Source organism: Phyllostomus hastatus, unplaced genomic scaffold (genome assembly GCF_019186645.2).
Source record: "Phyllostomus hastatus isolate PE091 unplaced genomic scaffold, TTU_PhHast_1.1 phas_contig_1130, whole genome shotgun sequence".
In the NCBI taxonomy this organism is placed as follows: domain Eukaryota; kingdom Metazoa; phylum Chordata; class Mammalia; order Chiroptera; family Phyllostomidae; genus Phyllostomus; species Phyllostomus hastatus.
This window is the reverse complement of record NW_025333531.1, coordinates 1-22,601: the sequence shown is the minus strand read 5'-3', so window position 1 is coordinate 22,601 and position 22,601 is coordinate 1. Positions and strand designations below refer to the sequence as shown.

Here is a 22,601-nt window from a genome sequence, read left to right as displayed (position 1 = left end):
TCAAAGGATCCTCTTCTTGGCCACCTTAGTGTCGACGGGACGCTGACTCTCGTGGGGCCTTGGCCTCAGAGACACAGTTTCCATGTTAACTGAGAGAGCTACAGACTTGAACAAACTTCTAGGAAAATCCAGTCTTCACATGCATGTCTCCAGATGGGACAAATAACACAGATAGAGGACCACTTTACACTTTAGAGAAAAAATCTTTCCTCTGGCCACTCCACAAGGATCTCAGTCACCCGAGAATACCAGAGCAGGGGCCCATGGGAGCTTCCTGGACACGGCAGGAACCAACCGTGCCCCTTTCCAAGCACAGGCCCCTCTCCTGAGGTGACCCTTTCCGGGGCACCTGCCCTTCTCTCTGGGCTCCTGCCGGCCTCTCTGGGATCCCACTGCTGCTCTGGATGACTCTCTGTGCCCGTCTCTGCCACACCGGACTCAGGGTCTGAACAACTGTTGTCATCCCATAGACTATTCAGGGTAAGGAAGGAAGTGTCTTTTCTCTTTCAGAGCTAAAGAGGGTTCAGTCTCTCATTTAACCAGCAAGGATTTTGTTCAGACCTCAGTAAGCAATACAATTAAAAGCCAAAATTAAAGCAGTAAACCCTTATTTACCTTTCCCTGGGTTAGTTCAAGGCTTATCCACCTCTAGGATGTACTAAGAGCATCTCTGATAAAGTCATGGCCTGCTACTTAAAGCAAAGAGGACCAGAATTCCAAGAGAAACTCACCAGATTCACCTGGTGTGAAGTGGGGAGCTGGTGGGGCTCAATGGGCCTTTGTGGGTACCCAGCACAGGGTCTGTGTAGGCAGGGTGGTCCTGGGTGAGCATCTTTGAAATCTTGCCGGTCACGCTAAGTAAATGTCAATGGAAGAAACATCCAGACTCCTCCAGCCGACCACAGCTCCTTTGACCAGGGTCTCTGCTTCCTCTTCCGCCAGGTCTCCCTACAGCTATTGCCAGTCGTGGGCCTCCTCCTCCTTCGGGGTCGTGGGCAGTGGCAATGAGTGCTTTGGAAGGGGAGTCGCCTAGGGTGAGCATGCCCAGTGTCCACCGAGGCTTACTCCGCCGTGGCGTGTCAGTGTCCTCTACCCACTTTGTGTCCTTGTTGTCCTCTAGGGGCTATGGCGGCAGCTATGTGGGCACCCTGGTCAGGTCCCATGGGCTTCCAGTGGGCAATGAGAAGTCAATCATGCAGAACCTTAACAACCGCCTGGCCTCCTGCCTGGAGAAGATGTGCGCCCTGGAGGCGGCCAACAGCGACCTGGAGGTGAAGATCCGTGACTGGTACCAGAAGCAGGGGCCCGGCCCATCCATGACTGCAGCCACTACTACAAGACCACTGGGGAGCTGCGGGACCAGATTCCTGGTGCCACCACTGAGAACTCCAAGATTGTCCTGCAGGTCAACAATGCCCATCTGGATGTGATGACTTCCAAACCAAGTCTGAGGTGGACCAGGCCCTGCGCATGAGCCAGGAGGCCGACATCGACGGCCTGCGCAGGGTGCTGGGCGAGCTGACCCTGGCCAGAGCCGACCTGGACATGCAGACTGAAGCCCTGAAGGAAGAGCGGACCCATCTGAAGAGGAACCACAAGGAGGAAATCCGTGTCCTGAGGAGCCAGGTGGGAGGCCAAGTCAGGGTGGAGGTGAATGCTGCCCCTGGCGTGGACTTAGCCAAGATCCTGAGTGACGCGAGAAGCCAGTATGAGGTCACGGCTGAGAAGAACCGGAAGGATACTGAAGCCCAGTTCATCATCCAGACTGAGGAGCTGAACCGGGAGGTCACTGGCCACAGGAAACAACTGCAGACCAGCGAGATGAAGGTCACTGACCTGCGCCGCACCCTCCAGGGTCTGGACATCCAGCGGCAGTCTCAGCTCAGCATGAAAACCGCCCTGGAAGGCTCACTGGCTGAAACAGAGTCCGGCTTTGGAGCCCAGCTGGCACAGATCCAGATCAGCAGTATCAAAGCCCAGCGGAGTGATGTTCGTGCTGACTGACACCCAGCGGCAGAACCTGGAGTACCAGCAGCTCATGGACACCAAGAGGCAAGGTGGATGGAGCAGGAGATCACCACCTACCGCACAGCCTATTTGAGGGCCAAGATGTCTGTTACTACAACCTGCCCCCTACCGGACCACCTGAGTCCAGCAGCCTCTCTGGCTTCCTGCTTCCAGCAGGGGGATAGAGGCTCCTGGGTCTAGGAGTGGGAGAGGCAGGGGACCTTTACCTCTGGCTCCTCCTCTGACCTGTCAATAAAATTGTATAACCCAAAGGGAAAAAAAAGAAAAAGAAACATCCAAACCTGTAGAGAATTTTTATGAGTTTGCTTGAGCCAAACTAACAACATATACCAGGGAGCAAGATCTCAAATGCCACCTAAAAGTTTATTTCATTAGCCAAACAATTACTTCCTCATGCTGGTCACCTCATGTCCTCCTAAGTGGCTGCTAAACTCTAGACATCACGGCAACACTCAGGAGAGAAGAGGTAGATAATAGTGGCAGTCACCTTTGTGCCTTCAAACTGCTGCTTCCAGGTCACATGGCCACTCCTAATTGCAAGGAAGGTTTGCGAAGGGAAAGGGGGGGTCAGGATGGGTGTGGGGTCAGCCAGACCACAGTGTCTGCCGCACGCTGGGGAACCAGCATGTGGAAAGTCAGTGTCCAACCTTCTGTCCTGGGCAGGACCTGCCGAGGTGAACAATGGTGTTGAATTCATTCATTTGTTTGTTTGTTTGTTTTTTACCCGCCTTCCCCACTCCCCTTCCCTTTGGCTACCACCAGCTTGTTCTCTATATCTACGGGTCAATTTCTGTTTTGTTTCGCTTATTCGTGTGTGTTAGTTTTATAGAGTCTACGTAAAAGAGAACTCGTACAGTATTTGTCTTTCACTGTCTACTTCTTACACTTAGTATAATACCCTCTAGGTCACTTTTAAGTGACTGAGAGATAGCCAACCTATCAGATGCACAGTTCAAAGCACTGGTGATCAGGATGCTCACAGAATTGGTTGATTTTGGTCGCAAATTAGATGAAAAAATGAAGGCTACAATAAGCGAAATGAAGAAAAATGTACAGGGAACCAATAGTGATGGAATGAAAGCTGGGTCTCACATCAATGGAGTGGACCAGAAGGAAGAAAACAACATACAATCAGAAAAGAATGAAGAAATAAGAATTCAAAACAAATGAGGAGAGGCTTAGGAATCTCCAGGACATCTTTAAATGTTCCAACATCCAAATTATGGGGTACCAGAAGGAGAAGAGGAAGAGCAACAAGTACAAAAGTGATTTGAACCAAATAATAAAGGAGAACTTCTCCCAATCTGGCAAAGGAAATAGACTTCCAGGAAGTCCAGGAAGCTCAGAGAATCCCAAAGAAGTTGAACCCAAGGAGGAAGACACCAAGGCATATTGTAATTACATTAGCCAAGGTAAAAATGAAGGAGAGAATCGTAGAAGCAGCAAGAGATAAGGAGATGGTAACCTACAAAGGAGTACCCATCAGACTGTCAGCTGATTTCTTAAAAGCAAATCTTAAAGGCAAGAAGGGGCTGGAAAGAAGTATTCCAAGTCATGAAAGACAAGGATCTACATCCAAGATTGCTCTATCCAGCAAGAGCTTTCATTTAGAATGGAAGGGCAGATAAAGTGTTTCTCAGATAAGGTCAAGTTAAAGGAGTTCATCATCACCAAGCCCTTATTTTATGAAATGTTAAAGGGACTTATCTAAGAAAAAGAAGATAAAAAAACATGTATAGTAAAATGACAGCAAACTCACAATTATTAACAACCACACCTAAAACAAAAACAAAAAACAAACTAAGCAAACAACTGAAACAGGAACAGAACCACAGAAATGGAGATCACATGGAGGATTATCAACAGGGGAGTGGGAGGAGGAGAGAGGGGGAAAGGGTACAGAGAATAAGTAGCATAGATGGTAGGAAGAAAATAGACAGGGGGGAGGGCAAGAATAGTATGGGAAATATAGAAGCTAAAGAACTTAGGACACATGGACATGAACTAAAGGGGGGGGGGAAATGTGGGTGGGAGAGGGTGTGCAAGGTTGGAGGGGAATGAAGAGGGGGGGTAATGGGACAACTGTAATAGCATAATCAATAAAATATATTTAAAGAATACCCTCTAGGTCCCTCATGTGTCCCCAAATGGCAAGATTTCATTTCTTCATGGTGTTAATTTTAGACTGAGTTGACTACCAAGTCAGTGCGGTTTGGTGCCACTGGGTGAATTCTTACTTTCTTTGGGCCATATTCAATCCTCAGATGGTTAAACTCCAGTGTCTATAAACCTGGCTGAGGTTTTTATCCGTGCTGTGCACAGAGCTTCCTGTGATGATGGAAATAGTCCGCACCTGTCCAGTCCAACTCCAGCCACGCGAAGCTACTGAGCCCTTGAAATATGCTTAGTGCACCTAAGGAACTTGATTTTCACTTTTACTTAAATGAATTGAAATAACCATTTGTCATGGCTTCTGTATTTGTGTAGCTCCAAGGCATCCTGCTACTGATGCACCTGTATGAGTTTGGAGCCATTTCTAGTTATTTGATGAACAGATCCAAGTTTAAAACAGATGACAGATATGCAGTCTTCACAATTCAAACACGTGAATTAAATTTTCTTTTTTCTTTTTTTTGGGTCAGGAGTTTTGAGGGCAAAGGCTTTTGTTTGATCTTGGCAGAATTTTTCTCCCCAAAAGTTGGCTGAATTTTTTGTGGTTTTATGGTCCCATTTCCTTGTAATCATAAAATCAATAAGGGAAGACAGAGTTTAGTTGCAATTGCACCTAATATTTAATAAATAAACATATTTATTCATGATATGAAACATATTTATGAAATATTTTTATTTTTTTTATTTTTTTTAACAATTTTAAGTATATTTTACTGATTATGCTATTACAGTTTTCCCAATTTGTTTCTCCCTCTTTATCCCCTCTCCGCGCTGCACCCCCAGTCCTCCAGTCTCCTCCCCCACCTCTTACTTCATGTCCGTGGGTTGCACACATAAATTCTTTGGCTTCTCTGTTTCCTATACCATTCTTAACCTCTCCCCATCTATTTTATGCCTACCAGTTATGCTTCTTCTTCCCTGTATGTTTCCCTCCCCATTCTTCCCTCCCCCCTCCCCTCTGAAAACCCTCCATGTGATCTCCATTTCTCTGGTTCTGTTCCTGTTCTACTTGTTTGCTTAGTTTTAGTTTTGTCTTTTATTTTACATTCAGGTGTTTGATAGTTATGAGTTTGTTGTCATTTTACTGTTCATATTTTTTTTATCATCTTCTTTTTCTTAGATAAAGTCCCTTTACCATTTCATATAATAAGGGCTTGGTGATGATGAATTCCTTGAACTTGACCTTATCTGGGAAGCACTTTATCTACCCTTCCATTCTAAGTGATAGCTTTGCTGGATAGAGCAATCTTGGATGTAGGTCCTTGTCTTTCATGGCTTTGAATACCTCTTTCCAGCCCCTTCTTGCCTGTAAAGTTTGAGAGATCAGCTGATAGCCTTGTAGGGAACTCCTTTGTAGGTAACTGTCTCCCTTTTCTCTTTCTGCTTTTGAGATTCTCTCTTTATCTTTAATCATGGATAACTTAATGATGATGTGCCTTGGTGTGTTCCTCCTTGGGTCCAAATTTCTTTGGGACCCTCTGAGCTTCCTGGACTTCCTGGAAGTCTATTTCATTCGCCAAACTGGGGAAGTTTTCCTTCATTATTTGTTCAAAAGAGTTTTCAACTTCTTGCTCTTGTTCTTCTCCTTCTGGCACCCTCTTGATTCAGATGTTGGATGTTTAAAGTTGTCCTGGAGGTTGTAAAGCTGTCTGTGGGGGAAGGGGTCAGAGAGGGAACAATGCCACTCACTTGCTCCTCTCTAGCCCCACTTTCCAATGACCTCTCCTGTGAGACTGGGAGTTTCTCCCACCATGGCAACTCCCACAGTAGATTACAGCTAGCTTTGAGTCTTTAGTTTCCCATTTAGCCATCCCCACCTCACCTGCATGGTCCCCCACCTTGCTATGTGTCCTGTCTGCTCTACTGCCATCTCTCGTCTCTGCCCCTCATACCGGTCTGGGTGAATTTTTCTTTGACTCCTTGGTTGTCAGAGTTCCATGCAGGGTTTTTTTTGGCAGTTCTGGTTGTTTATTGTCTTTAAATTGGTTATTATCCTTTTGTTTGTGTGAGGAAGCAAAGCGTTTCTACCTATGCCTCCATCTTGGCCAGAACTCTTTTTTAACAATTTTTGCAAAGATTTTATTTATTTATTTTTAGAGAGAGGGGAAGGGAGGGAGAAAGACAGGGAGAGAAACAATGTGTGGTGGTCTCTCGTGCACCCCCTAATGGGACCTGGCCCACAACCCAAGGCATGTGCCCTGGGACTGGGAATCCAACTGGTGACCCCCCTGGTTTGCAGGCCAACACTCAATCCACGGAGCCACAACAGTCAGGGCTAAATAATTTGACTATTTTTAAATTTTATTTTTCCATTACAATTTCTCCTTTTTATAAACTCTTCCACTCCCACTCACTCCTTCCTCCCCAGTCACCACACTGTGGTTCGTGTCTATGAGTTTTTTCTCTCTTTTTTTGCTCTATCTCTCCACCTCTCACAAACACTCTGTATCTGTCAGCCTGCTCTTTCTACATGTGTCTGTCTCTATGTTGCTTGTTAGTTCAATTTGTTCACCGTGCAGTTCCACACGTGAGTGAGATCACACGGTGCTTGTCTTTCTCTGACTGGCTTCTTTCACTGAGCATAATGTTCTCCAGGTCTGTCCATGCTTGCAACTGTTTTTTAAAATACAGGTATACTGAGATATAATTTACCTACAGTAAAATCCATTCTTCTTAGCTGTATTATTCTGAATTTTCACAAACCAACTCATTGTGTAATCACCAAAATAATCCTGATAAAGGACATTTTCAGCCCCCCCCAAAAAAAACTTCCTTATGGGACAATTGTAGTCAAGTCATCCATGGTTATTGTGCCATTAGTGTAATGAACACTTTTGATGCTTGAATTGGATTTAGGTCATCTGTTCAAATTCCACTTTATTGGATTACCCTGAAGGTGGCAGAGGGCACACTGGTGATGTAGTGATGTGACTGGTCGGGGCAGCCAAGTGCCAGAAAACTGCCGGTGGTGGACAGACGTGATCAGTGTTGACAAGAACACACCAGCCAGACGGGACCGTGTGTGCTCATCGAAGGCTGGTTTGGCAGCATCTTTTACTGCGGAGATGGTATCAGGTACAGTGCTGGCCACACCTACGCATTCATTTTGTGATTAGGTGAGTTAAACACACGTGAGGTACTTAGAACAGTCCCCTGGCACTTAGTAAGTTCTACAAGAGTTCTGTTGGTGGAATGGATTACCTAAAGTTCTTGCAACTATTTTACCATAGTTGTATTTTACTTACTGTCCTAGAGACTTGGCACAGTTTCATATGAACATTTTTTGGTCCTGAAGTAAATTCTACTGGTTCAAAGTGGGAGCTTTTCCATTTCCCACAATTACAGTGGCAAATTCAAATAACATCCCCAGGGCAACTGACATCAACATAGAAACTCTTTAGGGTTTTCTGTGACCTCAGTAGTGTTATCACAACCTATCACCCAATATTCAAAATAGCTCCCTTTTATTAGGTTAGGTTTTTTATAATTAAAAGTTGCTTTTTGATCCTGTGTCCCAAATGTCCTAGAATTCTTCAACATTGCCCATTGTCCAAGGTGTTTTAATGGCGGCCAGAGTGTCTCCAGACAGCCCTCCCATTTCAGCGGATCTGGAGGAAGACATGGGGGCTGTCTGTCTGTCTGTCCCATGACAGGCTCTGGCCTGATCTTGAGGGCAAAGCTCCTCACACTCAGAGGGTGAATCGGAGGAGGAGGTGAGTTGAAGTGCCCCCTTTCTGTGAGTGCTGAGGGATGCGTGTTCTTCACACTTAGAAGCTCTTTGTCCTGGTGATTTCCTCGGGCTTGGTTCCCAGCACTTTTAAACTGAGTGAGCTGAGGGCTGGAGCTTCTGTATCTGCTAGAACTGGACTGTTTATGATACTTCCTTAAACTCTTGTAATTTTATTAACTTGCTAGCAGGACTCTTATGTTTTTAGGATTCCGATGTCCCCAAATCTAATGAGCCATGACCAGACGAGGCATAGTATCTCCATGCTCCCTGGCTTTTGAATTCTTTCATTTTTTGATTCTGAAGCAGTTTCTCGTGTATGTGGTTCTGCCTCCATTAAAAGCTACTGAGGGAGTGTGTGCACTTCTTCAGAGAAAGATTGTAAGCTCCGCTCTTCCTGTCCACTATGGTAGCCACTAGTCACATGTGGCTATGATCACTTAAAATTAAATGAAAATTTCAGCCCCTTAGTTGCATTGGCCACCAGCGTCTCAGTGATCAAGGGTCAAACGTGGCTCATGGCTACTCTACTGGGCAGCTCACTAGGGGACGTTTCCACCCCACAGGGAGTCCCACTGGGCAGCCCTCCCCAGGGGCTCTCTGATGAGCCCACTGTCTTTGCAGACACTCGGACTTCTGCTAATGCCGGCCTCTGCTTCCAAGGCTGATGATGTTGAAGGGTTGCCTGCTGTGGGTAGGCTTTGTTTATAGTTAATTGTTTAAAAGTATAATTAGGGTTTTGTTTGGCCACAGAGCAATGGTGAGCATATTTTCACGGCTGCTGTTAAAGGCACAGCTCAGCCTCAGAAATGTGCCGCTGCCAAAGCCTCCACATCCGGCCGTGTGTGTTTTGCCTCCTGCCCTTGTGTGTGTCTAACTTCTACTCTAACCTTCGCATGAGCAGTGTTGGGCGTTTCCAAACTGTTCACAAACGCCCTTTTCTTGTTCGGAGTCTAGATCCCGCTATTGGCCTCTGGGTGGACATAGGATCCTATTCAGTAATCTCCAGCTCCAAAGAACACCATTTCAAATTCAGGTTCTTTGCAGTGGGTAATTGGGCTCTTCCTAAAAATGTCAGGGCATTTCTCATGAGGATGAAGAACAGCCCACAGTTTGGACTCTCTACAGCTGTCCAGTTAAAAAGGGAAGGGAAAGAAGTCCTGGGTATTTACCTACCACGTTTCCCTGTGACAACCCCCCACCCTGAAGAGGGCACGCTAACCCAGTGGTTCCGTTTCTGAGTTAACGCACAGCGTTACAGCTGTTCTCTGCTGACAGCACGCTGGAGGAATGCTTTTTTTTAAAAAAAAGATCATAATTTATTTATTTTTTAGAGAGAGGGGAAGGGAAGGAGAAAGAGAGGGAGAGAAACATCAATGTGTGGTTGCCTCTCGTGCGCCCCCCTACTGGGGACCTGGCCTGCAACCCAGGCATGTGCCCTGACTGGGAATTCAACCAGCAACCCTTTGGTCTGCAGGGTAGCACTCAATCCACTGAGCCACACCAGCCAGGGAACCATGTAGGAGGAATTCTTGATCAAAGACAAAATCAGGGAGATCTCCTCCTTATCAAACCCTAAATCAATCTATTGGTTCTGCTTTGTAAGGAGAGGGTGAAATGTTCAGAAGCCCGAGATAACAGTCAAACATTTTTTTTAAACACCGTAAAAAGGCAGCTTTGTTCTCATGATGCCCATGGGGGGCGGGTGAGCAGCCTGCCTGACTCCAGGCTGAGACTCTCTGAGGCCCAGGGGCCCAGGGAGCTGAGGCGGCTCTCACTACGAGCACCAGCTCCTGAGGGCTACCCAGGCTGCACCTGCAGAGTGGGGTGCAGGACATCTCCCCAGTCAGCTCAGCTGGCCCGGGCACCCCTCTCACTGGGGCCCCAGCCACTCCCTCAACTCCACGTAGGTCTTGTCACAAAGGCCTTTTGCTCTTACTCACTGGCCTTGGCTTCTGGACCCATCACGTCCAAGTTTGGCCCTCAGAGGGGCAGCTGCACTCCACACAGAATCAGGCCCAGCTCCGGGCTCTGTTATTTCCTCTGCAGTAGACACAGCCCCTCAGCCCTCCAGTCTCGGCTCTCCCTCGCTCACAGAGGCGGTAGCTCCCAGGGTGAGACTCAGAAGCCAAGTCAGAGACTCCTTGTCCCCACACCTCAGAGCGCAGGCCAGCAGGAGAGCTGCTTCCCATTCTTCCCATGCTTCCCATCCTTTCCCTCCCACCCCTTCCTCCCCACCCCCACCCTCCATCTCTGACTCCCCCCACCCACCTGCTTCTCAGCCCTCACTGGGGGGCTTCACCTTCATCAGGCTGCCTGAAGGAGCTGTCAGCCCCCAGGGCAGGTGCACAAAACAGAAAAACAATTGGTGAGCACAGGACGGGAGAAAACCCACCAAAATCAGGAAATCAGGGTTGCCTTTGTTTACAGATCGTGGTGGCTCCCAGCAAGGGAGAGTCTGCTTAGTTTGGAAGCTGGATGTTCTCTGGAGCTGAGGACAATCCTGTTCACCTCCTTGTCAGGTCAACTTCCCGTTCCCCAGAACCCCCACTGAGAGAGCCCTGGAGGGGTGTGCATGGTGTGTACACCTGCACTGCCTGGGCTCATGCTGCACACACACATGCACACAACTGAAGGGGTGCCCCTGCTCCTCAGGGACTTCTCTCTGGTAACAGTCCTGTGCACACACACGAAGAAGGTGCACACACACCTATACATGCGGAGGCACACACTAGATTCTAAGGGACAGTAGGGGGTGGGTGCTTCCGGGCCCCTGGCCCCCAGCTCACAGAGGCCCTCTTCCTCCCGCAGCCAGGCCTTCAGGCAGGGCTCCCACAGCTGCTGCATCTTCTGCACCTGTGGGAGGTTGTGGCACTTGAATTCCAGGTGCTTTGGCTCCTCCTCCAGCATGGCCATCTCTTGGCCCTCTCTTGGCCCAGGCTCTTGCTGCGGTGGAGTCCTTGGCGCCGTTGCCACAGGAGTCACGGTAGTGAGGAGAGGAGGCCAGACTTGGATTGGTAGAGGTTCTCCGGTGGCGCTTGATCTCCAGCAGCTCCCGGTGTTGCTCCTACTCTTCGGTGTTGCTCCTACTCTTCGTAGGTGAGACCAGGGTGTTCCCCACCCCAGCCCAGCCCCCTCAGCCAGCAGGGAGTCCAGGCTGAGGTGGAAGCCCCCCCTCTCCAGGGTATCCCCTTGCAGGCCAAGGTTGTGCAGGGAGCGTTTGTGGTGCTCATCACTCATCCCCCAGCAGGTTGTGCTTCTCTTCATTTCCAAGCTGCAGGGTAGGGGTAATTTCAAATTCTGAACATGCAGGTCCCCCTCACTCTCTAAGTCCAAGTCATCTAGGAAGCCATCCAGTCACTGTCCTTCCATCTCTTTGCCAGCTGGCTCTCAGGCCGGGCCACCAGCAGGGAGAAGTTGGTGTTCCCCTGGCTCAGCAAGGCCATGGCCTCCTCCCAGTTCTGGGCGTCCACACTGTGTACCTGGATGATTCTGTCTCCCTCTCCGATGTTGCCTTTGGCTGCAGTCCTGCCAGGATTCACCTCCCAGCACCGATGCCCAGGTCCTCCGCACCGTCTGTGTGGCAGCAAACCATGAGGACCAGCCCATACAGGTGGCTGGCATTGTGTGGCTCCCTCCTCACACTCCTGCTGGTCCTCACGGTCCACCTCCGGCAGGCTGCTCTCGCTGAACTCAACTGGGTCCTAACATTCACAGCTGAAGGGGGCGCTCAGACAGGACAGAGGCTCCAGGGTGACCATGGGTGTGGTGGGCAGGCACAGCTTGAAGGTGACGTCAGTCTGAGTGCCACTGTCCACAGGCTGCAGGCTGTGACAGGAGCTGTCTCCCCAGAGGCGTGGGGCAGCACCTCAGCACCTGGATCTCCCAGGACTCCTTGGAGGAGCTCGGGGCCTCCACCGTGTGCTCCTGAGACAGCTTGGGGCGCTCCTTCCCACTCCCCTGGGGGCGTGGCTTTGGGCTGCTCCTCAGTTTCTGGACCACGACAGCGAGGGGAGAGGGGGGAACGTGGAAACGTCTTTCACTGGCCCTTGTGCGGGACTTCAAAATGGTTTTTAATCTGAGTCCCTTTTGCTTATTACTTGAGATAATATTACATTAACTATCAGGCATTATAAACTCTGGCTTCTCAGCCCTCTGCTGACGGGTTTGTTTACTTCTTCTCAAACCCCCAAGCTCCGAGCCGCTCTCATTGCAGACAGCAACCACAGTGCGGCTCCTTCACAGTCAGAGTCCCGGGCGGGAGATTCTCTGGGCAGAGGGACTGCCCCTCTCCTTTCACCAAGATGATTGACAGTGGACACGTCAAATTCCACCTTCTCTTCCTCATTTGGGGGCACTGGTTCTCAACTACAAATATCACAGACTAGAAAGCATGTTTGGTTTCTCATGGCAGAGAGCAAAAACCAAAAATTTCATACAATAGAATACTTTCATCTGCATCCTTGGTTTGTAACTTCAGCTTTTCAAAAACTGCTTAAATGCTAATAGGACTCATAAAATATTTGTAGTACAAATTTCAAATAATAATAAAAATAATGAAAACTAATTATGTGAATTTAGCTCTGTCTTCTGCAATAACCAGTGTTTCCAGAAAACTACGACTTAGTTGTGTTTTCTGTATCAATATGTGACTTGCTTTGATAAAAATGATTTCTCACATTATCTTGAAAATTGTCAACAACATGGATGGTTTGTGCACGCGCAGAAAAGCACAAACCTGGCTGGTCTGAGTGCCGTCCTGTGAGAGGCCTGCTTACAAGGTTGGCCCCTGGCTGGCAGCCAGGAACTTGGACTTGGAGAGGGTTCCCATCATTCACAGGACTGGTGAGAATGGCCCCTAAACTGTGTGTACAAACGTTATGGTTTATGCTGACAACTCTGGGCGTCTGGAATTCTCATCTGTGCCAGCAGAGGGCGCCCACGTGGCCAGCACCCCCCCTCCCCCCCAAAGAAATCCCCTTGGAGCCCAGTCTTTGCTGAGCTTTCCCAGGGTCAGTGCTTCCTGTGTGGCCACAACTCACCGCGGGGGGAGTTCAGTGCGTCCTGTGGCTCCAATGGGAGAGAGACCCTTGGGAGCTCAGGTCGGTTTTCCGGGCTTCACCCCATGTGCCTTTTCCCCTTGCTGACTTCACCCTGTAACCTTTTGCTCTAGTAATCAGAGCTGTGAGTACAACTGTGTGATGGGGCCTGTGAGTCCCAGTGAACCATCTGACCTGGGTGACCTTGGAGACCCCAACATAGCCCCTTATGGGAACTGGTACCTTGTAATATTTAAAATCACCAAAATAAACTTCTAGTCGTAATGTATAAACATATCTCATTAGAGTGATCTCCCATAAGTCAATGCAAGAAACTCAGTGAAGAAAGGAAACCTGAAGCTTGGTCAAGGCCGACCTCTGTGTGACAGGTGACAGTGATGTGTGCACTGCAGGGACTGAAGGCTCTCTGACCCCTGCTGTGTGTGACAGGTGACGGTGATGTGTGTGCACTGAGGGCACTGGAAGCTCTCTCACCCCTGCTGTGTGGAGTTTGGACAGAGGCGGCCATGCCATGAAACAGCTAAAGCAGATAGGACTTCTGTCTTGGTCTCAAATGTCAGTTACAATGATTTACAAACATCCTAGTGAGCTGTGTTCTAAACTGGGACTGTGTGGAAACACTGAGATGCATGTGCCTTTGGCCCTGTGGAGACTGGGGATGGACTCCCCTCCGACTGAGACAGAAGGGAGGGAGCTCAAGGGTGATCAGACAGACATGGAGTCATGGGGCGAGGCTGCCGCCACAGCCGGTGTGAACAGCTACATAGAGAGTGACCTGTGACGCTCTCTTGCCTGTTACCTGTCACCCTGATCTTCTGATGATTGTTACACCGTGAACAATCTCAGCACATCCTTAGTGACTGACATGCTTCTCCGTCCTGTGTGAATTTCAGTGGCAAATTCATGCTCAGTGTGGGTTCATCTGGGACTGCAAGAGTGATGCTTCCCCTCCTCCCAGGTAAGGGTGCAACGTGAACTTGGGCATCCACAATGAGAGAAAACACATTTCAGGAGGTCTTCTACCAGCTGCCCTCCTATTCAATAAGAAGAAGTGATCGCCATCAGGAAGTTTACTTCCCCAGGCCTGGCTACAATAACAACGACATCCCCAGGCTCTTCACTGGTCACCAAACCCTCCAAGCATAAACATGGCCATGTGACCGTGTCCCTCCTGTTGGGAAGAGAGGAGGACCGTGATGTTGGATTCAGGTGGTCTTGTCCCTCAGGAAAGGGCATCTGTGGACCGGAGAGCTTGAGAAAGAGGAAGTGCACTGAATTAAAATGCAGAGACTCAGAAACGGGTGTCGTGGGCACAATTCTGTTGTAATGTCCTTTTTGGAGGCGGGAGGTTGCTGGACAGCAGAAGGACCAGAAACGCTTGTTCTGAGGCTGCAGGTGATGTTGGTGGTCAGTTCGGCAGCCCTGTGAGGAAGAAGAATGAAGACAACCCAAGCTCAGAGGCTCCATTTCCTTTCCCTCTGGAGTCCCAGGAGAGAACACATTATAGGCAGAGGCTGCGTGTTGGTCTGAAGGACGACGGAAGAGAGTTTCTGGCATTTCCTGGAGCAATGGGGTGGAAGTTCACTGCTTAGACCCACCCGAAGGGGGAAACGGACCATTGGCTCAACCCGAGCAAGAAGGTCAGCCTCTGAGAGTTTTCCCTGCTCCCCAGGGCACTTCTCATGGTGCACCCTGAACACAGAGTACACATTCAGTGCCCCCAATGCATGCTGTGGTGAAACGAATCACACCCCAGAAGGGAGAAGGGAGCAGAAATACCACATGTTGACTGAGAACCTTGTCGTCCTGAAATGAAAGGGAAAGAGAAGTTGGATTTAGTAATTGAGGGAGTGAGGAGCAGCACCATCTTGGAAAGTTGTACAAACATTTGCATCCGATGCCCACACACTGGGAATGAAAGCAGAGACCAATCTGTAGACTTAAGCTGACCGCAGGCTTAAAAGGACACCCTGCAGCCTGGGGTCCCTGCTCAGGGTCTCTGGTATGTCTCTGGGCCATGGTCTCACCTCAGTCTAGGCCTCTTCTTCCCTCCACAACTGCCATCGCCTGACCAGAATCTCCTCTCTGTGGCCTCATTTGCTCTGTCACTTTGCTTTTCTGTCTCAACTTCATCACTGAGTGAGGCAGTGGAAAGGCAATATTCACCACTTTCCAGAAGTTTCTTACCTTGCCGGCCTCTGACATGGAGAATGAAGCTCGCCACGAGGGCGATGAGCACCAGCACGGAGCCACTGACTCTCCCCCAACTCCCGTCAGCATCTTGCTCCGGGCAGAATCCGACTGAGCTCCTGGAAGGACAGACCCACGGTCACTCCCACCCCCACCTGCTGTAGTCCCTGGCCCTGCCTGATGCCTGGAGACTGAGCTGGTGCACCGTGGAGACAAAGGGGAGGGAAGTGCCCAGTGTTGAACCACTGTGGGGGAGGAGCAGGTGTGGACACACCCAGTGTTCTGGGTCTCAGACTGATGGCATGCACAAGAGGCTAACGCTGGTTTTAGGTTAACCTATTAAGTCCCAGCACAAAGGACTGGAGGGAGACGGAAGGGAGAGGCCAGGTCCCAGTGTGAGGGCCAATCATGAAGGTGATTGCTTTTCTGGGATTTTCTGACAAGGAGAGATAGTTTAGGGTCCCCCAGGGCAGGGGTAAGTGCACCCTAGAATCACCAGAACCCTGCTGCTTCCAGCCTAGACCACAGGGGGTTGGTGAGGACACATGGGGTGGTGTGGCCCTGATGGGTAGTGAGTGGATCCCACAGCCTGGAGCACAGAGGGTCATTGGGAGATAAGTCACTCCACTCCCCGGCGATAGGTCAGCAGCCTACAAGGCTCCACTGACAGATGTAGACATCTCCTTGCCGGGGGTCATTTCCAGCATCACCAGGATCTGGAAGGTCCAGTCTCCATCATGGATCCTGTTACTGGACAGAACCCCAGCTGTCTCCTTCTGCCTATTCAGGAGGCAGCAGACTTGAATGTTGCCTGGATAGAAATTGGTCACATGTCAGACAAGCAGGTTGGGGAGCTGCAGGGGCCCCTTCTTAGAGGGAGAAACATTCACTTTAAGCAGGACTAGAGGTGAGAGAAAGAGTCCTGGCTGGTGTGGGTCAGTGGTTGAGCGCTGGCCTGTGAATCACAGAGTCACCAGTTTGATTCCCAGTCAGAGCACATGTCTGAGTTGCAGGCCATGTCCCCTACTGGGGACGCATGAGGGGCAACCACACATGGATGTCTCTCTCTTTCTTCCTCCCTTCCCCTCTGTAAAAAAAAATATATATATATATATATATATGAATCTTTAAACAAAAATCTTCAAAAAACTTTTTTTAAAAGAATCTTTGTTATGATAACCGAGACAGTTAACATGGGGCATTTAGCAGTTTTCTTGCCAAATTGACTTCTAGGTGTTAAAGATGGATATATGGGTGGGGGGCAAAAAACCCCAGGATTTATGTTTTAAAAAATAATGTATTTGTTCTTCCATGTTTAAACTTCAGTCACCTTCAAAGTACTCTCCGTTTGATGCAATACACCTATTGAGACATTTTTTTCTGCTATTAAAAACAGTTTTTGAACTTCCTCATTTTGATGACTTTAGTGCCTCTGCTGGTTTTTGTTTCATCTCTTCCACGTTGGCAAAGCATTTTTCTGTGAGGACCTCATTCCATCCAGAGAAACAAACAAACAAAACAAGCTGATATGGGCAAGATAGAGTGAATAGGGGAAGTGGGACATGGTGGTCCTGCCATTTTTGGTCAAAAACTGCTGAACACTCAGTGCGGTGTGAGCAGGTGCACTCGTAAATCACCCGTCATGAAATGGCAAATGCACTGAAAGAGTCTTCAAAAAAATTCACTGCAGCCAAACGCAGCCTCTCACAGCAACACCAGCTGGTCCACTGATGCAGATGGGTTCCTAGAACAATCACCTAGCAGGGGAAGCCTGTACTACAAGGGGCTCACCCTCCAGAAGATAGCTCTGTTTTTTGGGGTTCCCCTCTTATCATCTCTTAAGTCATTCATAGGAAGAAGAAGGGGAAGAGTACAGGAAAAACAGAATAAAATGTTTCGATGTTCCAAGAATGACCTGGTCATACACAATGCAGAGAGAGCAGGAAGAACAGGAGAGGGTCACAGCTGGCATTCCGTAACACTTTCTCCAGAAGTGGGTGAGGTGGTAACTAATGCTCTTTGAACAGAAATGTTGAACTAGCTGTGAAATCACCTAAATTTCCATTTCCCTGTCTTGTGCAAAAGGATGCATAATCCTTCCAAATGTAATCTTGGAATCAGGATGTACTCGACAGTCAGCAGCATTCCTTTGGTCTCTCAGTCTGACATCCTCAGCAAAAAGGGGTGAAGGATGGAGCCCTTGATTCATTCTTCATTTAACCCCTGTGTCTCAAAAGAATATTTGTAGCAGGATCCACAAACCCAATGTCCTCAGCTCTTTTGTGCTGGGTTAGCAGGGAGTCTGGCCCTTTCCCTGGTGGTCTGGCCCCTCCCCCTCCTCTGCTGCCCAAGCCCAGCCCTTCTGGGGTCTCCTCTTTCCCACCTGCTGCTCATCTCTGCGCTTCAGGGTGAAACCCTGGTCCAGCTCGCAGTTGTGTCTGCACACCATGTCCACAGAGCTCTTGCTCAGCTCCAGGAACTCCCCTGGAGGTTCCAATTCCTGGCAGTTGTGCGCCCGAGCTCAGTCACAGCCACAGACACCCCCACGGCGCTGTCAAACTGGACACACATGTCTCTGTTGTAAATGTGTCGCTCTGAGAAGCAGTGCATCCCATTGAATGCACAGCAGTCACTCCTCCTCTGGCTCACATGGCTCTGTGTGCTGGTGACAGACCAGGAAGGGCTGAGCTGGAGAGGCCACGACGCCCCCAGGACCCGCTGCCCATGTCTCCGTGTGGGCCCGTCACTGTTTGCTGAGCAGCACAGCCAGGGCCCCCGCAGTTCCTGTCTTTGCCTTTTCTCCTGGATCCCCCTTTTCCTTCTGGCAGAGTGTCCACTACGGAACTCAGAGGGTCACTCTGCCCTCCGACCCAGGGCCTGGAGCTTGGCTGAAATAGACGCCGTGTGTTCACCACACCCTGAGTGTTTTCTCTGTCTCTCCATGTCACCTCCAATCTCTTTGTCACCCTCAATAAATCAACACACCAGTACAATACCATCTTTCGGCTGCTGATATAAAGGTATTTTCTTTACTCCTGTTACCAGGCATGGTTAAATGAGAAAATACACATTTTTCCCACACCCAATTATAAGATCTTGGATAAATCATAGATCCTCCCCGGACCAAAGTCAGGGAGGGACCTGGTCCAATAAATGGGGGATTTAACTAAACAATCTCTGAGGTTGTCTCCAGCATCAATAATAAAGAGCCCTGCCTCAGGGCACACACTGTGGCCGCAGAGACAGGCGGGTTCTCGGAGGCCTGGGAGCCGGTGCAGGGGGCACAGGAGGCGGGTCTGCAGTTGGCTGAGCGCTGGAGGCCCAGGCAGATGTGCAGGGAGCAGCCGAGCATCTGGGTCTAGCGAGGAGCAGAGGGCGAGAGCGCTCTGGCAGAGGTGCCCAGAGACAGGAAGGAGCCCCAGGGAAGGGAAGAGGGGGTGACTGAGGTGACAGCGACAGGGCAGGCGGGCAGTGGTGCTGCCGGCTGTCTGTGCCGAGGGGGCCCGGGGGTTTTCCTGCAGGGACTAGGGTCATCTGATCTGTGCAGCAGGAAGGTCCTGGGGGGAGTGTGGGGCTTGGACTGGGTGTTTCCACAACAGGCAAGAAGTGGTGAAGGGTGAGGGCACAGATTCAAACAAAGAAAAGGAGATTATGAAGCAAAGTCTATCCGAACTAGGGAGGGGAAGGACGGCCTCTTCCCACTTACAGTGCCGAGACCAGTAAGTGTGCTGTTGAAGGTCATGGCCTCTGGGTGGAGAGGGCCTCGCTCCTCTTCCACCTCAGTGACATGGCAGCTGTGTGACCTCAGGGAGACACAGGGTCCTTGTACTAAAATGGGGACAGTCATGTTTCCCTGACAACACCACGTGGGTTAACAGACCCAGAAGGGAAGCTGTAACATTGGCCTACAGCACAGCACGGGCTCAGGTGACAATGGCTGTGATCACGTCCGGGCGTTTATTCACAAACCAGGAGTGAGGATTTGGAACGAGAGCGTTCTGTCCCACTGCACATTCTGGTCTGCTGCCGCCCACTGCTCGGGCATCCGCCAGGTCCACTTCCTCCCTGACCCTTCCCTTCCCAAACTCACACAATTTAAAGTGAGCACTCTCTATCCCTCACCATCCCCAAACGGCCCTGACGAGGGCCAATGCTGACCACATCTTATGACCCACCTACACTCCCCTGAAACGTCAGTGTGTCCTGGTGCCGTGTTCCTGACTCTGTTCCGGATGTTCTCAATGAGGGTTATCCCCCTCACGTCATTCCCTAATGGTCACCGTGATTAGTAGCCCCCACAGGCACACTTCCACCCTGTCCTGTCTTCTGAGTCCCACATGCATCTCCCACATGGTCCCTGGACACCTCCAGATGGACACTCCACAGGAGCCTCCACATCAGCCCGTGTGGACAAAACTCACGCTCCCTCCCTCCACCTGTTTCCCTCCCTCCACCTGTTTCCCACACTCAGCACAGTGTGGGCAGGTGCACTTGTAAATCACCCGTCATGAAACGGGCAAACATATTGAGTCTTCAAAAACAATTCACTGAAGCCAAATGCAGCCTCTCACAACAATACCAGCTGGTACATGATACAGATGGGTTCCTAGAACACTTGCCTAGTGGGGGAAGCCTGTACTACAAGGGGACCACCCTCCAGATGAAAACTTTGAGGTTTATTTTTGATGTTAGTGGGGTGCTCACCCTTGTAAAACCATAGAATGACTGAGTGGAAGGGTGGGGGGCAGGAGCAGAACCTGGTCAGGTGAGCAGGGTCAGATGGCAAAGAGTCTCGCTCATCACATTGGAAGACGGGACATCACACTGAGGCACGTGTGACTTTAAGTCCGAGGGTGAACTGGAGGGGGGCAACACTGAGGCAGGGAGAAGGGTTAAGAGGCCACCGAATTAATCCAGGTTGGGAGTGAGGGCAGTCTGAGTTAACTGTCCCAGGGGGCAGGAGGGGCAGGAGACCAACAACAGTCTCATTACCTGATCAGAGGTGGAGAGTGAAGAGGAGAGTGGGTTCTGGGTGACTGAGAATTTTCAGCTGGAGGACGGGTGGTTGGCAACACCACTCACCAAGGACTGCTGAGTGTTCAGCAGTTTATGACCAAAAAGGGCATGACCCCCATGCCCACCCCCGGTATTCACCTGACCTGAGCAACGTTTTTTTGTTTCCTCTATGAAAAAAGTCCTCAAAGGGAAGTGTTTTGCTGACATGGAAGAGGTGAAACAAAAATCGGCACAGGCACTAAAAGGCATCAAAATCAATGAGTTTAAAAACTGTCTTGAGTAGTAGGGAAAACATCTCGGTAGGTGCATTGCATCAAATGTAAAATACTTGGAAGTAAATGCAGTTTACATGTAAGAATAAATACATAATTTTTTTATATATAAATTCTGTTTTTTTTGGGCTTCCCCCCTCATATCTTTATGATTTGTTTGCCTTTTTGTGTTGCTTACTTCACATTGCATAATATTTGCATATTATCCAAATAGAAATAAATAAAAGTGCAAAGTAAAAATATATTTTGGTCCTGATGCTGAAACTAAAAATGCCCAGTTCCATCTTACCTGGCTGCACAGCACGGTCCTGGGACCCTGGACACAGCCGAGTGACTATGGCTTCCCCTTTCCGATCTCTGAAGTTGAAATATCATTTTGACGCCTCCGTGAGAACCTTGTCCCTCCAAAATGCCTCCAGACCAGCAGGTACCCTTGTGTCCAACAGACACAGTCTCCTTCTCTCTCTGGTGGGAATCGTGGCCCTGGACGATGTCGGGCCCCCAGGGCCTCTCTGTAGGTGAGGCCCATGTGGGAAAGCCCCAGGGGTCATTCCCCTGAGCTGGGCCTCCAAGAGCAGCAGCTCTGCTCTACCTGGGGGGGGGGGGGTCTCTGCCCTGAGCCAAAGGGGAGCTCAGCATCACCAAGGACATCATCAGAGCTGCCATCCAGGGTCCCCCAGGGACCTGCGGGACCACCATTCTGGAGCCTGGGAAAGGCCAGGGCCCCGAGAATCTCAGTCAGAGCAGCTCTCACTCCACAGGCCTCCCCCCTGAAACAGTAGAGATGATGAGCCAGGGCAGCCTCCTGCACCCCTGGGTGTGGCCGGGTTCCAAACAGGAACCAATTAGTAGGAGATGTTGTCACTCTCCAGGCAGAGGGTTGGTGTAAAGCGTGTGATCCTTCAAGGTGTAAGATTCACTGACAGCAGTGTGAGAAAAGGGGATCCTGGTTTTGATGGACTGGATGAGTCATGAGGGTCTGTGTTCTGTGTTTTCCTCACTGTGGTGCAGACACCAGGCACGTCACCCACCTCCATGGTGAGTGCCTCCCCCACCACCATGGCCGAGTCCTGGGAATGAGCGAGTCCTGCACACTGTGTTAAAGGGCCATGGGGGTGCCCTGGCTGGTGCGGCTCAATTGGTTGGAGCGTCGTCATGTGGTCAAAAGGTCATGGGTTCAATCCCTGGTTTGGGTGGGAGGCTGCCAGTGGATGTTTCTCTCTTTCTTCAATGTTTCTCCCTCTCCCTTTTTTTTCTCCCATCACCACTCTCTAAAAAGCAATGAAAAAAAGTCCTCAGATTAAAAAAAAACCTGGGGGGTTAGACTGCCCACCACAGAACTCTGACCACCCTGGGGCTGCACGCAGTCGTGCAGAGTGTGGGGTGCCCGCCTTCTCCCCTCCAGCGCTCCGTTGGATCTTAGAGCTCTACGGACATAAATAATAAGGTCTCTGCCTTTCAATGCCAGAAAAGGCATGGAACCAAGTGTGCAACTTTCAGCAAATTCCTTGTCCTTTCTGGTCCATGGTTTCTTCATTTCTGAAATGGGGATGGTAGCCCCTGCCCTCTCAGTAACTCTGTCAGGGTGAAGTGAGGGTGTCCATATGAAATGACTCAGAAACGTAAAGTCCTAAGAGTTTTTGAACAGACCAGTGAAGTCACCAAGGACCATCTCTTTTTGCAGTTCAGTATATTTTGGGGGGTAACTTTTTTAATGCCAAATAACCTCCAACAAACAAATTTACAGATAGTTCCTGAAAAGAGGTAAATATACTCTCCTGAATACAAACTTAAGAGGAAAAATGAGAAAAGAATATCATTTCCAACAAGTTTTTAAATACATGAAACATTGATGCATGAATAAAAGCATACACAATCATTTAACCTGGGTTTTCTATTAGGAACAAGGCTGTGTTCTGGTAAAGTGGTCAGACACGGGTTTAGAGTGACATTTCTCAGCCGTGAAGCCTGCTGCTTCCTGGCTTCCTGACCTCGGACAGGTCATTTCACCATCTATGCCTTTCCTCTCGTGCAGAATGGAGATTACTGAGGAGCCCATGGCACTGGATTATTGGGGAAACTCATTGGGATCATTCTCATTATTTGTGAATCTCTGAAACAGAGCTTTGCACATAG

General features: G+C 49.6%; 2 pseudogenes; one reads left to right on the top strand and one right to left on the bottom strand.

Annotated features, from left to right (window-relative positions):
- Nucleotides 1–942: 942 nt before the first annotated feature.
- LOC123820168 lies at nucleotides 943–2,192 on the top strand (annotated as a pseudogene).
- A 9,076-nt stretch (nucleotides 2,193–11,268) lies between these two features.
- Nucleotides 11,269–21,164, bottom strand: LOC123820162 (annotated as a pseudogene).
- Between the last annotated feature and the right edge of the window lie 1,437 nt (nucleotides 21,165–22,601).